We start from the raw sequence: 15032 nt of genomic DNA, 5'->3' as shown, positions 1-15032 counted from the left end.
GGTCGAACTTGAAGATCTACAAAGTCCCTTCCAACCCCACTTCTATGATTCTATGAATATATTTTTGGGGGTTCCTGTGATAACATTTGGGAAAATACATTACAAAATATAAATAGAGGGGGAAAAATTCCTCCAATATTTATGAAGTAATCACTCAAACTTACTTTTTTATAAAGCATATAATACTACACTAGGTGCAACTAATTGCACTACAGTTCATACTCCATCATAATTTACAGCTTCATAAGTGTAAGACAGGAAGAAGTAAATAAATTACAATACTAAATAAATTTCAGTTGTTCAGATATTACAACCAGAGTGAAGTATAGTGAATTCAAATATTTTTTAATTGTTTTTATTACCTGAGGCAAGAAACTCTTGATAGAATTTAAATGTACAGAAATTATTATTCCACAGTCTGTGGATGAAAGCTGGGAATAAATTTGTTTCTATGGGAAAAATGCTAAAAGGCTTGAAGTGAAAGTTGACAATAGACTGTATTAGATTTATACTGTTTGGGCCAGTCTGTATTAATCTCAGGACACTTTGATTCAATTCTCATGCACAGTCGTCCTTTGTGATATGAAGCAAGTCATTAATTTTTTTCTTAACTCAATTTCTCATTTACATTAAAGCTGCTTTAGGCTGCTCTTAACGGTGTGAAGAGGTCTTGAAGTGAGAGTTAGTTAGAGGGATTTAAATTTATGCTGTCACAGCAGTTTTAGGGGCCTTGGTGGAAAAGAGAATTAGTTTCTCTTTGTTCCTCAGTTCCAAGGTGGATACAATGGGAATGATACTTCCCTGTCTCAAGGATGTTGCAAAGTTATGGTTATTAACGTTTGGAAAGTTATCAGAAACCTTAGCAATGAGGAGCAGTAAGCAGAATCTTGGTGCTGATAGGCAGATCCTCATTTTGAAACCCATGACATTAAATAACAGCTGGGTGTATCCATCCCTGTATCTATTCGCTCAGCTTTGAAAACAGGTTATAACTGCACTAAAATGACTCAGGATTGAAATGAACATCACTTGTAACTTATGATATAAAAGGATGAAAGTATTTATACACTTCTGCTAAAGAATACTTGTACACCTCTTGACAGAATTGCATTGGAATGTGGGCAGATGTGCCTAGAGTAGGATACATGGATATTTCTCTTTTTCTCTCATTCCCCTGTCCACTGAATTTCTTTTAACAGTTATTTTCTATTAAATTCTGATTATGTTAATATATGAAAATGTGATACGATAAGCAGAAGGATACTCTTAAATTATACCTATAATAAAAATGTGGTGCCTGACTCACCACTGAGCTTTTCTAGTTTTTACTGATGTAAAGACATTAGATCACATGGAATTGTAAATGCTGGCTAGAACTGGAGTGATTCATGATGGATTGGGCCCCATGATATTTATTGATTTGAAATTTTACCTGTGGTCAAGCTACTAGCAAGAAACATCCTGCCTGTGGTTTCTATATCCCAAATGGAAATATGCGGCTCAATAAAATATGGGCTCAGCAGAGCATACCTGTCTCCAGCACGTCTCCTTTCTGTACATGGGTAAGTCAAATGTGTGTATCTAGTGGTGGGATTTATTTTCTCTCTTTAGTAAGTATTTAAGGAGAGTGCTAAGGAGACTAATTGTAATATTGTTTTTGGTAACTTTATTATGTAGGAACCTGTTGAAAACAAAGTAGAAGTCATCTCACAAACTCAGTGAAAAGAAAAAAACATTGAGAAAGTCACTAACATTTTGCACCTTAGTATTTATGATACCCTTTATTTTTCTTTTATTAAAAAGAGTTATATAAGCACTGAAAGATCTCAGCATGAAGTGTTACAGGTTACACTTAGATCATCCTAAATCTTGGAATATGTGGTTGTTAAAGTTAAAACGTGCTGTGGGCATTTGTATATTAAGGGTTAATACTGTCTTTTGTGTGCACGGCTGTGACTTACCACTAGAAGGCTGGTGAGCAGAGGTGTGGTTAGGAGCCAGGACACCTGGGCTCTGTCCCTGTTTGGAGGTGGAGGGGAGGGGTGCTGGAAGCAGTGCATCCTAGGATGCTGAAGGACTGCAAATTGCCCATTTTACCTCTGTGGAACAGACTACCTTTCAGAGTGCACTTAGCATGAGCTAACAAGCTTTAGCATGTAGATGCTTCCATTTTAAGTGCTCTTAGTGTGGTTTAATTGTGCAGTTTAATTTCACCTTCAGAACTGGGGCTTCTTTATGCTATCTACTATACAAATATTTTGTGCATTATGAAAGAAGAAACTTACAAAGAACTCAAGGTGACAAAAGATTAGGAAAAGAATGTGAGAATAAATTAACATGATACTAAATTGGCAGATTTAATTACTGACTGCTGCAGGCCACAGCCCTGCATTCACTCCACCTCAGTCTTGGGTTTCTAGGTACCCATTCACACACTAAGGGGTTTTAAAATAATATTCCATCTCCCTCAAATGCATCCACTTGAGTTTGATACAGTAAATTCTTACAAATTCCATTTCCTTGGACTTTCCAGGCTTTTGCTTCCATAACAGGGTCCACTTCTCTCCTGAAAGAGTTTATCTTCTGTTCCTGCCCTAACAATTGGACCAGTTTGAGGGCAGTTACCCTCCAGGTCTTCTCATATTCCTAGTTTCTGGGCTCAAGTTCTTTCTTCCATTGGAACAGAGTCGTCACAGTCATTCTCCTTATGACTGTACTTTTGTTCTGGAAGGATTTCTTAGTGTACTACCTCCATTATGATGCCACCTAAGGATATTTTACTTGACTAAGCTAAAATGACATAGAGTTAAGTTTTTCTGGATACAGAGTAACAGTATCCAGGAAGTATGAATGCCCAGAAGACAGTCTGGTGAAGCCAGCAGGCACTTCTGATTCTGGGTAGCAAAGCAAGAGTAGGCCAGCTATTGTTACCTCTTATTACAGTAAGAGTAATAGTAGCATATAAGTTGTAATAAAGAATTGATCCACATTGCAAGCCTCCAGCTATTACAGCTAATAGCTGTCCTTCACAATGGTTAATAAGCCCTTGGCCCCCCCATTCTTACACTACTGCACTTAGTTCTTTTGGAACTACCTATTATTAAAGTGGCCATATCTTGGAACACATTTGCTTAGTAGTCCCTCGTGTCTCCAGTCCCTTATATGTATATTTGATCCCTTATATCCCTTATATTTTATATTTTTCTCCACCCTGGTATTGATAGATCCTTTCCCTGAAAAAAGATGATTGTCTCTCTTTATCTTTTTATCTTTGGCTGTACATCAGAGTAGTTATATTCACCCTGTTGATGCTCCTCCTGAATCACACCTGGAGTGTGAGCAGGTACCGCAAAGCTTATAGCAGCCATTCTCTTCACTTTCTGCAAGTATCTGAGCCACATCTCTTTGATGCACAGGATTGCCTGGGAGTCAGATACTTGTATCCAACCTGTTGTACTACATTGGATCCCTCCTACATCTGTTTCATCCCTTCTTTGTTAGCTCTCCATTTTCTCAGCTTTATTTCTGATCTGTTTTCAAGTTCTGAGGGTTGCACAACATGCTTTTGTCTTGTTGTATAAGGAGAAGTGGAGATTCTTGTGTTGTTAGTCCTTCTGCTTTAGGAGGAAGAGGAGGAAGCAGTGTAAGTGAGAAGTGTAACATTGAGAAAGACTTGTTAGAGAATGAAGAGATAGGAGATGGAAAGAAAAAAAAGAAGACAAGTCTATAGGACATAAATTAAGCTGATTTAACTTGGGGAATGAATAATGTATTAATTCTGCATGAGGTGTTTGGAGGAAACATCAAGTTAAATAAGTTAAAGGTCAGTGCATTAACATGGATAAGTCATAGTTGGTATGTGTAGCTGCTAGATAGATCAATCCATATTTCATTTCTCAGTGTCACTGCCTATAAGATTAGTGGAAGGAATGTGCAACTAGCATCTCATTCAATGAATTATCCTGCAGGTGGTATTTCTTACATCATCAGCTGATGTTTGCAGTAAGGAGCGAGTTTTCAAGACTTGCTAACAGAGATGCCAAGTACATGGGGGCCTGAGAGCCCTGGCCCCCCTCGGGAAGAGGGCTGCCACCTGAAATGTGTAAAATTTCCTCATGTTCATCATCTTAGGCACCCCGTGGCAAAAGTAAAAAAAATTGGTGCCTATGCACACTGGGATCTACAAGTTAATTGACAATCTTAGGTATTAAATCCCTGTAGTCAGTGGCAGGGCCTAAAACTAACCATTAATCATCTTTTCTTCACAGCTGATTCATTTCCCAACTATACTGAATATTAATCTAACTTTTAAAAAGCAGTCTTTTAGGAATCACTGGCTTCACCAAGATTGAGTTTTGTTTTTTCTTGAAGAAGTCTAACATTTCTATGTTCTGCATTATGTCCAGCAAATTGTTGGGAGAAAAGGTGTGGCAGTGGTCTTTAGCTCTGAGTGGACAATTTTCCTAAAATAATCTCATATTACATTTCTTTGTGCTTACTAGAATATTGATTGCTAATTATGTTGTTTTGGAGAGAGCTCAAGTTGGAATGAAATGGCTGTCACCTGAAGGTTTTGAACTTATCTGTTATAATGGTTCTTTAATTAATATTGTCACTGGGGCAGCTTGATTGTCTTTTATCCATCCGTGGCTTGAAAACTGACTTATGTCTGTGTTTCAAAGGTTGGCCAATTTAGGCGACTTATCTCTATTTTTAATATTCAACACTGTGACTAGTGCTTCTAGCAGGTTAAAGGTTGATTTCTTTAGTGGGTTTATATCTCCTTGGAATTCCCACTAGCAGTTTCTCTCTACTCAGCCTCTTTTCACTCCTCATTACCCTTGATACGTTGGCTGTCTATGACACAGGTGATCATTTCTTTCTTGACATTTTAAATTCTGTGAGCATTTTGATGGTTTTATATAGGCCTTTTTCCTTTTTCTGCCTTCTCATCCACAGTGGAAAAACTCATCCTAGACTCCTGTCACCTACACCTTTTCCTCCCAACCCCACATCATGCTCTTGTAAACTCATGTAACTTCTTGTATTTCAGCTGCAAAATTCTAGTACCAATGCCCAAATTATTACCTGTGTTGTAGTGGTGGCAAGGAGTGAGTACAGCAAAACCTATTTTGTCAGCACACACTAGGCATTTCCAAATTGAACCTGCTAATCTCTTTTTCTCTCTGTCTGTCTCTCTCTTCAGCTCTCTCCCTCCTCCTTCTCCTCCCACCCCTGCAACTTCCCCCTTTCTCAGCTGACTAGGTCACTCTCATTCCATTCTGCTTTCTGTTCATCTTCATGGCTCAGCAGAACTGTACTCTGGCATATTTCATTGTTCTCATTTCATCCCTCATCTTTTCTTGTTCTCTGTATCTCTTCTGCTCTCTGTTTCATAAATGCTCCCCTTGTCACCTACCTCTTTTAACCTCAGACCTTTGTTCATACCATCCCTATGCTTGGAGACTCCCACCTAACAAACACCCAGTTTTCTCTAAACCCAATACATTTCATACAGTTGTTTTGCATTGGCTTTATGTTCTGCATCTTAATGGTTTGCTTCCAGAATTTTTTGTGAGTTAGTAAACTCTTCAAGACAAGGATTTTATATGATATTATAATACATCTTTTGGTTCCAACACCCAACAGATTTGTGTAGATATGGAACTAGATATTATGTTGCATTTTGGGTCTTTTAAACTGAGCACTCACAAGCTGACAGACTCCAAAATGGAGTGTCTATTTTTGATTACTTTGAGCAATGGGTCAAATTCTTCATGGCTGTAGGTAGGTTCAACCAGTGGCAATGTGTAGGGGGTGCGTGGGGGTGCTCATGCACCCCCTGAGAGCTCTGGTTCACCCCACTCGCTGTCAGTGGGATCAGCCATGGGGGGATCCCCCCTTGTTGCTGACTGGGTGGGGGCATGTGCCCTCCCGACTAAGGTGGCACTAGTTGCCCATGGGTTCAACTCCATCAACCTCAGTGAAGTTGTGCCCACTTACACCAAAACTAAACTTTACCTGGCTCTTAAATTTTACTGTTTAGTTTCTTCTTGAAATCAAAACAAGCTTTATTCAGCTCACCATCTTTAAGCTGTTATTTTTATGCATGTTACAATGAATTGTAGATATTTAAGATGGTAAAATGGCATAGCAAATACATCAACTAATAAGAATCAGAAACAATAGTTTGTCCTCCTATCTTTTAAGCTGGCCCTTTACTAACAGTATCTCAGTACTGTGGAGAGTGAAAATAACTCCACTTTTAATAATGTCATCACTATTAGAGGTGTATTGTCAGCTTAATTTGTTTTCTCTCCTCAGCAGTGGAAATAGAATCTCACTGCTGACTCATTTGTTAGACCTGACAAAAAGTAGTATGTTTATTTTATATATTTTTGACTGTGATAATGGTGATGTATTAAATATATTACATGTTCATCTCATTTATTGGTGCTAATATTTATACTGGAAAAACCAAGCATGTGGGCTTTCTGTGAGCTGTCCTTTGTAACTGGAAAAGGATATGGTCAAAAGTATGAATATATGAGTTTGTTGCAAGGTTTTCCTGTGGGAACACATTTTTTTCCTTTCTCATCATAAGTTGCAGAGTACTAGCTGGGCCATACAAGAGTGGCTGGTAGATTATATCCCAGGCACGCAACAATCCATTGTTCTCATCTACTCCTGTCTTTTCCTGATTTGCCCTCTATTTTCCCTCCATGCTGCAGTGCATGAAGGCTTGCAGAGCACAACTGTACTGTTAAGGGTGTATAGGCCCATCTCATCCTGCTTCTGTCCATGCCATGAAATCACTTTGGTTGCACTAACTTCAGGGCTAGTGCTTGGCCATGAAGATAGGAGAGGACTCCCCTGGATTTTTTGGTGTTTATATTAAAGATTCTACCTCCAACTCTTAAAAATAAAGCATGCCTTCATGTACTGAAGTAATAAATTATTGGAAGACAATTCCTGAACACATCTCCTAAGTTTTATCTTTTTCACTATCATTCTTTCTCCACACATGAAGGCAAATTTCTTAGCTGGTGGTAAATTAGTAGAGATCCATTAAAAGATATGGCCTTGCATCTGTTCCCAGTTCTCATGAGGAAAGTGGCTCAAATACATTCCAAATGTAACGGTGATGCATACATGCGGGAGATGAATAACTAAATATTTATAGCTAAGGAAAAAATACACACAAGAAATGAAAAAGGTACAAATTGTTTCATCTGTGCAGTCTTCCTGAGGATGTTTAAGTATCAGTAAATACTTTAGCTTCAGTTTATTTTTCTATACCTCTTAGAAGTTATTTAATATAAGATCTAATTTTATTACCTACTATTTGCTTGTTTGTTGTTTTTAATTAATCACTGCCACAAATGTTTGTACTTGGAACCATCCCTTACTGTTTTTTCACCCTTTTGTTAGGACGCAGCACAATGAGGTAAAAGTTCCTACTGAAGAATTTCAAGTTCTCACTGGACTGGATGAATTGTTTTTTTTATTGTTTCTTGCCCTTTCTAATCACAGACTTTGGCATGAATTGTAATTATAGGTTTGTGTGTGTGTGTATATATATATATATTCTATGTAAGAAAAAACAACACAACATTCTAGAAACTGATATTACATCATTGACAAAATCTTTTATTGCCCTTTCCTCCTTGTGAGATCAGTATCCATTGTAGAATAACTCATTATAAAAAAAATTGCTGACATAAGTGGCAACATTTTATTTAAATAAAAGGCACATGGGAAGATATTGCAGGAATTATTTAAAACAAAGGGCCCAATTCGCCACCCACTGAGGTCTTAGGCAAAACTCCAGCACATACCAATGGGGCCAGGACTGGAGTAAAGCTTTATTTTCCACTCAGGTATGGTGATGTTTATTCAGGTACTGATTGTCCAAAAACAGTATCTTACAATTCCTAATCTGTTTGGTTGCTGAGAAGAAGGTGCCATCAAAGTAGCCATTTAGTGAGGATCCATATTTTCTTGTATATAACACACCACACATGGGCGACTGGTGTCTCCTGAGTCAGGGAGGGTACATGCCCTGCCCAGCAGCCAGTCAGAGGCTAGGGGGGGTCCCCTTCATGGCTGATCTTACCAACCAGGGGGCCAGTCATGCCAACCTGGAAGCACAAGCGGGGTACCTGAAAGTGCTTATGGTGTTCCTGGAAGTGCACGTGGTGCTTCTCCTGGCACCTCCACTCCCTGGCCGGCACTTGTGGGGGACACTGGCGCTCCCACCTGCCCCCCCGGCCATCACCTAAGCGGGAAGTGCTGGCTGTCAGGGGGTGCACCAGCATTCTCATGCACCTCCTGTGTGTCACCACTGACACCATGGAATATAGACCTTGTTTTTGAAAGGCAAAATGAAGGAAAAATGGTGTTTTCTTGTAGTAAGTAACTGAGTAGGCAGCTAAGAAGCTGAGTCTGATCATTGTTCTGCTCCCTGTGAGTCCTGTGTAGATTTAACTTAGACTTCCCCATAACAAGCAAAAGCTGTCCTTAGCCTATTTCTCATTATTTCTTCAGCAGCTGTCTTGTGGGAAAACAACTATGCATTGTATGTGAGAAAACATGGTACTCAAAAGGGAAGGTCTTGCTTTCAGCAGCAAAGACTCATTCCATGGGCAGTATTGTGTAGGGTAGAAAGTACTTGATTCCTGACTATGTAAAACAGTTGTTCCTAAGCTGGAATGGGTCTGTCCCTGGAGTGACAATGTCTCCTGCTCAACTCATTCTCTGGCTCCTAACTTTTTAAGTACTAGCCACTAATGGTCAATTCTCACGGTTATCCCACCTGCCATATCTTTGAAGTTGTAATTTCATGAGGAGGGTGCCTGAAGGAGGCAGATGAGGGTTTTGGGATAGCGTCTTGTCTGAGCTGAGGCCTTTCCTGGCCTTAGCTCTCTTTAATTTAGCTGGATCCTGCTGGCCAAAGTCCACTGTACTTGTACCCTGGATTCTCAGGCCTCAGCTCCCATTGGGCACTTGCTCATTCTAGGCCTATGCCCCATCCGTTTTTGCTGCCAGGCATGCAACAATCCTCCTTCTGAAACATTTGGGTTTTTCCCCCATGTAGCCCACTGGGTCCCTGATTCTGTGCTGGGTACCTGTGACAGGAGTCCTACTCTCTGAGCCTCTCTGGAAGTGTGGCTCTGCCCTCCTGCAATGGGCCAGCCACCTGCTCACTCTCCTGCCATGCCTTGATCTTATTTTGATTATAGATGGTTGTAATCAGTGGGAGGCTGCCCATTTCTACGCGTCCTGATGACAGGGGGCACTGCCTGTGGCTCCTTTTCCTCCCCTACACTGCAGCCCAAGCCTTGCAGATGGTGCTGGTGTGATCTGACTTGGGCCCTGTTATGTCTCGGCCCCCCTTTTGCTCTCGGGGCTCCTCGCTGCCCCTCTGCACTCTCGGGGCTAGGCCAATGCGCCCCGCAAAATACTGTGTCTTCTCTGGCACCAGGAACCCCACGCTACTGGGGAGTCCCTATGAGGCCTCCTCCAACCCCTAATAGCCTCACCCAGTCCTCCAGTAAAATAGTGAACATAAAACACAAAGCCCCTGGGCTACAACATAAAATCTAGACCATCCTGGTCAGAAGAAAACAACAGTACCTCCCTACCAGAGACAGCGAGCACACAAATCCCCTCAGCAGGACCTAGGGAATGTTCCTTCCATCCGGGTTCACCTCTTTGTGCTGGCCGAGTTCCTCCTCCCTCGGCCGCCGTAGGGAAACTGCCCTCCTGGCCCCCTGCCTGGGCTTAAGAAGGGCCAAGCTCCGCCCCTTCCTGTCTCTGTGTTTACCCTGGTTGCCCTAGCAACCAGCACCTGCGCAATCCTAGTGACTGGCAGCTGAGCTTCCCTCTTTCCGCCACCAGGGGTCTTCCCCCGCCGTTCTGCTCTCAGTTGCAGGGCACCTGCAAGCTCTGCAACAGTACCCCTACAGCACCCCCTGGTCTCCAGTCTGCTCCTTATAGCCACACCCAGTCCTCCAGCATATATGTAAATCAAAACATGAGCACCCGCTTCTAAACACAAAGTTCCCGAGTCCAAGTTAACTTCACCCTGAGGTAGTTTTAACACAAAAGTTCAAGGCACTTATCTCTTGTGGATTGAAATGCAGGGTTTTTTTTACCCTTCTATGACACAGAATCCTTCCTCAGTAGGCGTTCTGTACTGGCTCTGTCCCTTCTTGGCCGACCCTAGGCTTATGAACTTCTCCTTGGGTCAGCTGGCCCTACGCCTGCCAATTGCCACCTGCATCTGGAGCAGGTAGCCGTTTTCTTTCAGGCCCCCCTCATTATAAGCTTGCTCAGGGGGCTGGAGATGGCCAGCAGGCCTTGGACCCACTTGCCCTTGCAGTAATGGGGCAGGGACCCCATAACTTAAGCCCTTCCAGCACTAACACAAAAGAACTGCTTTCATCCTATTCAGTAGGATGTAATAGAAGAGGTGGGGATTGGTTACTGATTACAGAAATGAGTTTTACATTCTCAGTCCCCTACACTTCACTTGAAGTCAACTTACTTGGACAAAGTAAATTTCACCATTCTCCATATCAGTTTCTATCAAGATCATTGCTACACACAGCTATAGAATTATGAACCATTATTCAGTGAATTTAACCTAAGTGGAAAATAACACTTTAATATGTTACACAAAATCATTGGGCCAAATTCTGAAGTTCTTGGCTAAAATACTCACTGAGGTTAATCAGAATTTTCCTAACTGAGGACCTCAGAATTTTTGTTCCATTGTTAAGTTGTGTTGACAGCTACAGAGAAGCTTGAGGACAAATACTTTGACTCTTTATGAAGAGATTATGCTTTCAAAGATAAGTACAATGGAACCATATTTTTCTGATTAAAAAAAACTCTCCTAAATAAAACCCCTCTTGCTACATCTGAAACTAATACTGAATGATGTGAACCATCACCATCTTGTTATTCATATCTCCTTGTATCATAACAGTATATTGGAAAATTTCATAGGTATATATTATCCCTCAATTATAAGGTTTTATGTTATATAAATGAAAATAATCAAATCATTTAGAGAGAACTTTTTAGGCATCAGTTTTGTCCCCTTGAGCTAAAACTCTGCTGTAGAGAAGAAGGGAAAAAACTGCTCTGTAACCCTTTAAGAGGCGAAATTTTAAGTTCAAGACTAGTGCATCTGATAATGTAATCACTAATCAGCATTCATAAGCAGCTGATGTGAGGAAATTTTATCTGTCTACGCAAATTAAAGTAATATCATGTTGTGGCAGGGCACTGGGGTATGCCTGCTCCTTTAATCATGCAAGCAGTCATAGAGGAGGCTTGCGGTGGCAGAGGGGGCTGATTGGAGAGTCACCTGACCAGCGGAGGGCTGGGTTGGAGCTTTATAAGCCCAGGGCCTCATCTGGCCAGGCAGTTCAGCCCTGGGATCCTTGTAGTAAGGAGCTCCTGGCAGCAGAGTGGCAGGGCTCCTGAAGTTGTAGTGAATGGGATAAACCACTCTGCAATCCTGCAAACCAGGAGAATCCTACCTGGACAGTGAAAGACTGAATTGGCAAAGGGCCTTTATTTGTGTTACCCAACTCAAAGAGTGTTGGAGTGTTTACTAGAGTGCTAAGATACTTTTATTTTGTGCACCAGTGGTTTAGCTTAGAGTCCTGCTAAGGCTGACTCCAGGCCTACTCCAAGAACTGGTGGCCCAGGAGGGGCTGAGAGTCAGGCTCAGCAGAGAATGGAGCACAGGAGGAGGCCTACGAGCACATGTGGACACTTGTTGGGACTGTAATCAAAGATTAAGACTTGGACCAGCAGAGAAGGGCAAACAGTCAGACGAGAGGGTCCACAAGTTCAGGAGAAGCTGTGAGCTGGACCAGGGAGTGCTAGAGCCCAGAGAAGGGGTAGAAGTCAGATGAGAGGGTCCCTAAGCCCATAGAGAAGGGGCTGAATGTGGGAGCAGAGTATAAGAACCTGGAGACGGACTGTGTATGGGTCCAGGAGTTCCAAGAGCCCTGAGAGGGGACTGAGCATTCAACCAGAGAGCCCGGGAGCCCAGGAAACATCTGCGTGTGTGACCTGAGGGTCCTGGAACCTGGAGGCGGGCTGTGCAGGCAATCGGGTGTCTGAAAGCCCAGAGAGAGGGGCAAAAAGTAGTGAGGAACCTGGAAAGGGGCTAAATAGAAAGTGCATCAGGTGACATAATGGAATGATAACATATAAAAGGTGTAGGGCATGGTGGAAGGGAGCCTTAAGGCTATGGGTGCTCTGTGCAGGCACGGGCACACTGAGAAGGCCTACTGGGACTGAAAGCTGAGTTGAGACAAGTGGGGATCCAAGAGGGATCTGGTGGTGATTTGTATTGATGTTGGCTCACTCTAAGGCCTGTGGGTAGCCTCCTTTATTTAACCTTTAAATAAGAACGAGACATGGCAGGAAAGTGGTTAAGGGATGTTTACCTTAGGGACTGAGCCGGGGAGGGGCCGCCATGGCCACTCCTGTTGCGTAGACCTGCCACCCATGTGTACTATGGTAAAACAATCCATGTACATTCCAAGGTTTGGTGACAATTTCTCTCACAGGGAGTCTTGTTTGTAAAAACTGCAAAATGTTCTATATACTTGTAATAGTTTATTTTCCAGTTATAGCAGCAGCTAGACTAGACTTACCATTCATTTATATTCCCAGTTTTTGAGAGAGGACAAGAATCATTCGTGAAGCTCAAATATTTTTCAGGCAGTGAATAGTAGATATTAAAAAAATTCTTGTTTTTAGCATGTGGGTTTTTTTTTATAATAAAGAGCTTGCAAAATCTAATACAGAAAGAACTAGCATAATTTTACATAGACACTAAAGCCTGAAATGCAAGGTCTGATAAATAAGGGTAAGATGGAGTTCATCTTTCATCCTACAAAGATTTTTAAATGGATTCTTATCAAGTTTGCTTCTTAATTTCACATACACTTTTGTGTAATTTTCTCAGACAAAAACATTTGGTTCTGCAGTCCAACAAAAGGCTTGATCTGAGGGACTGACCCAGGCAAACCTAATGGGTGTTTTGCTTAACTGTTAATCAAACATTAAGTTCAGGAACTGTGCCAAAAATAATAAAAAAAAAACAATAAACAAACCATTCTTCACTGTTAGTCCTAGCAGATACTAATGTTGGTAAACAAATTGAGAGAGACTTCACCTAAGGAGATGCTAGTCAAAAGAAACAAGGATGACACAGAAAGTAACTGAATAACATACAAGATAGCTTTTCAGCCAACAGTAGAGATGGATGATTTTTAAATAAATGGAAAAAAGATTAATTAAAGTGTCTACAATGTAATTGTAAAAGGTTGAATTAGTGATGCTTTATTTGATCAGATTATCAAATAAAATATCTTACACCTTTATAAAGGACAGTATATTTATTGTTCAAACTCATTTTATTTCTAAAGATTGGAGAAACAAATTAACAGCTAAGATCTTCACTTTTAATTCTCTCTGGAATAGATAAACATGCATACAAACAAAAAGCTTTATATTATGCTTACGAAAGAAGTATCCACAGCAGAGAGACTGTCTGCTTTGCACAGGAGAATATCTGTAACAGTAGATGACGGACAAAGTTACAAACATGGATACCAAATCAAAGCTTTAATGGAATATTTCCAGAGCTGCTGAACTGCTTCGGAGCCACATCTCTGTATCTGACCCATAATATGTACACTCATTTGGAAGTTTGTAGAGATGATGTGCTCTTTACATGTAAACTGTGCAGACGAAAGTACAGCTAAAAGGAGCTGGACTTGACACTTTGTCTTGAGAGAGAATTTAATATTGGTACTAATCGCATTGTTCTAAAAATGTGTGACTTCATTACAGTTATTGTTCCTAACCCAAAACTAGTTAGATTTAGTGTCTTTCACAATTCATAGCCCCAATCCTCAGCCATCAGAGACTACATTCATACAAAAGGCTGTAATCAAAGATTCACCAGAATTAAATATGATGCTAGTATTATAATCTTCATTTCAGCACTCAGAATATAATTGCTGCAGATGGATGCGTTGGCTGTGATAAACTAAAAATTATAGCGCTCAGTTTTATGAAATGAAACTCTTTGTAAAAAGTTATCTAATGTCCTCTTAAATAAAAAAACCCTTTTTTATTTAAAACACAAAGTCAGGATTTAAATCAAGGTTAAAAGAAAGGCAATAATTCTTTAGTGCATTTCCAGCAGTAGCTTAACATTACCAACAAACTGAAGGCTGCAAAATTATGAAAATGTGACAAACATTATCCCTGGCAAAGTTACTGAGATGTAAAATGTACTTTTTACAGTTCTTACAAATCTATGTAGGCTAGAAGAGCTAACTGAAAGAAGTTATGTGGACACTTGTTGGGATTCTGCCTAAATGTGGATTTAAAAAAAGTGTGAACAAAAAGTGTTCAGCGTTTGAAAGCTGGGAGAAAAAAATCCCCCCACAATTTTTCTGTCATTTTTTTACTTTGACAGCAGGTTTAACTGCTGAAACTGTTAGGGTTTAAATTTGGTTTGGGAGTAGGCCTCATTCAGAAGCAGTGAGGAACTTTGTTACAGAAGAATTTGGTGGATTTGATCAAGTTATGCATATCTGAAAAGTACTTGTTGAGCTGTGCTCTCATGCTAAATGTTGATCTAAGATTATTTTTTTACATGCGAGGTATATTATTATTAGGTGTACAGTGAATTTTGTAGTTGAGGGAATAGTTCCAAACTGTCCCTGCAACCCAGAAACAGAAGAAAGAAAAATGATTCTCTCCTGCATTGAGGTTAATCTTATATGGGGTCCCTGAAAGCTGGCAAAGAACTTTTTTTCAGCTATTTAGTTGGTGTAATAAAAGGTATCACATCTACCAAAGAACCTTGCCTGCCTTTATAATAGCATGTGTTTTAGCTGTCCACCAGAGCTAAATTCTGGAGCTACTATGCATGCTCCTTTTTCCAATTTGCTTGCTTCCTATTTACACCTTACTAGATTACAGAA

This window comes from Crocodylus porosus, unplaced genomic scaffold, assembly GCF_001723895.1.
Source record: "Crocodylus porosus isolate Cpor-Errol unplaced genomic scaffold, CroPor_comp1, whole genome shotgun sequence".
NCBI lineage: Eukaryota > Metazoa > Chordata > Crocodylia > Crocodylidae > Crocodylus > Crocodylus porosus.
This window is presented reverse-complemented; position numbering follows the sequence as displayed.